This window comes from Octopus bimaculoides, chromosome 18 (assembly GCF_001194135.2).
Source record: "Octopus bimaculoides isolate UCB-OBI-ISO-001 chromosome 18, ASM119413v2, whole genome shotgun sequence".
Lineage (NCBI taxonomy): Eukaryota > Metazoa > Mollusca > Cephalopoda > Octopoda > Octopodidae > Octopus > Octopus bimaculoides.
In genome coordinates, this window is record NC_068998.1 from 42,763,987 (window position 1) to 42,766,653 (window position 2,667).

General features: G+C 32.5%; 1 long non-coding RNA gene across 1 annotated transcript in view; it reads left to right on the forward strand.

Annotated features, from left to right (window-relative positions):
• LOC128249805 (uncharacterized) overlaps positions 1–2,667 on the forward strand; it is a 284,671-nt gene that overhangs the window by 132,425 nt on the left and 149,579 nt on the right. The gene's annotated exons all lie outside the window — the stretch shown is intronic.

The following is a 2,667-nucleotide window of genomic DNA, read 5'->3' on the forward strand; positions in this document are numbered from 1 at the left end:
GTGTCTATGTATGTATGTATGTATGTGTGTGTGTGTGTATATATACACTCAATGTAAGAGACATAAATAGAAAGATAGATATATGGATACATACACACACACATATGCATGCATGCATCTATCTGTTTGTATATCTGTATATGTGTATATAATAGGCAGATATATAAGTATGTCGTACATACATACATACATACATGCATGTAGACACACACACACACACGTATATATACAGACATACACATGCATATACACTGAATTATGCAGATGTGTATGTACATAGAAATATATACACACACACATGCATATATATGTATTTACATATTTATATATATATATATTTATATATATATATATATATAAATATATATATATATATATATAATGTATATATATATATATACACACACACACACGTATTTATACATATACGCACGCACACATATTATTATTATTATTATTTTAATTTTCTTTTGTGTTTGTTTTCAATCTCACTCACCTGCTGTATTGAGTAACATATACACCACCAGAGGGCAGCAAAGTATAGAGGTGTGCAGCAGAGTTTGCCACTATTAGCTTATGCGCGCACATGCATGCGTGTGTGTGTATGCGTGCGTGTGTGAGCAGATATGTGGATGTTTGTAGGGTATAGGTGTATATGTGTGTACGTATATATGTGTGCATGAGTATGTTCAATGAAGACTCTTGTTGTTGTTGCGACTGTTGTTGTTTGAGCATGTTATTTTAAATTGTGCAGACTTTTGATCAAAGGCGTCCCTCAGGGTGTCACTTTGAAGGAAGTTTGGCTGCCGTTACTAGCAATTCAAATAACTCCATACAAGCTCTTTGTTTGGCTTGTGTATTTGCGTACACGTGTGCTTGGGTGTGTATGGATACAATTATTAGTATCTGTGTGTATGTGTGTGCATGTGTGTGTGCATTATAGTCTATACAGGTGTGGAAATGCTGTTATTTTCAAAGAACACCTGAGGAGGGAAGAAAAGCAGAGACTAACAAGAAAGAAGGTAGAGGTGTCAGAGGATGGAAGAGGGGGTAGGGTATCCTTCTTTTAGCTTACTATTATGTGTGTGTGTCTCTCTCTCTCTCTATCTATCTATCTGTCTATCTCATCGATCTCTTTGTGTGTCTTTCTGGCTATCTGTCTGTTTGTCTATCCATTTCTCTCACTCTCTATTTCTCTCTCGCCTTCTTTCCCTCGCTCTCTCCCTTTCTCTCTCTCTCTCTCTCTTATATGTAATAAAATGTCAGAGTGAAATAACTACCAGCTAAAACATAATCATCATCAGCATCATTATCATCAACAACATCAACAAGTATTTAAGAACAACAACAACTGCAACAGCATCAGCTGTTTGACAGCAGAAGTAGCAACTACTGCAGCAACAATAACAACAGCAACTACCACCACCACCACCACCACCACCACCACTACTACTACTACTACAGAGAAAATATGTAGATATATGTATGAGTGAGTACACACACAAATATATATATAGATGAATTTATATATATATATATATATATATATAGATGAATTGATATATATATATATATATATATATATACACACACTCACACACACACGTTTGTGTGCATATACCTGTGTGTGTATGTGCATAAATATTCCTGGAAATACTCATATGGGTATCTATATGTATGATGAGTATGTATAAGTAATAAGTATATATATATATATATATAAGTGTGTGTGTGTCTGTGTGTGTACAGATATACATACGCATGTTTGTATATTGTTGTATTATCTCACATTGCTTTAAGTCATTCTTCTAAGAGAAGCCATGCAACTTGTTCATCAGTTTGAAGAGAGAACTGTGCTGCTTGAGGGCAATTTAGAGCAGAAGATTTCAAGTAAAATTGTATAAACTAGGTTCCTTCTTGTCAAAAATTGATAATAGAATTATGAAATGCTGAGTTCCCCTTCGAGAAATAATCGGTCATAATGATGGCGCCATATAGACTCTTTTGAATTTCGATTCATTTTTCGCTTTCGTTGAAAGGGAGGGAGGGAGGAAGGTTTTAAAGTTTTATTTCTGTTTTGTTTGTTTGGTTTTTTTTTTTTGTTCTTTTGTGGGGGCGGATTTTTTTGGTGTTTCTTTTTTGTCGCTCATCCATTCCTCAGAAAAAGGATTTTGTTTCAATGTTGTAATATCAGAGGAAATGAAGAAAAATAAATAAATAAATAAATAATATATGAAATAGAAATTGAAATAAGAATATAAAGATTAAAAAAAAAAATCATATAAAGTGAATGATAATAAATACAGAAAATTTGAAAGATAAATATAAAAAGCAAAAGGTAAAAATATAAAAAAATAAAGATTAAAATATATATAAAAAAAAAACAATAAAGAAGCCCAATAAAATTAATTCCCGATTTGTATTCACGTCTGTCTTTCTTTTTGTCATTCTGGTAATCTTTCTTTCTTTCACTATTTTTCCATTTATCTTCAGTTTTTTTTCACTCTTTCTCTCACCCCCACCCACCGCCTCGCTTTTTGCATTTTTGGTTGTCTTTTATTTTCCAATAACTACCCTGTTACAGACTACCATCTCTTGTGCACTAGAACTTTCCATAGTTTTTTTTTTTTTTTTTTTTGTCAGTTAGATAGCATTGAACCTTTATTT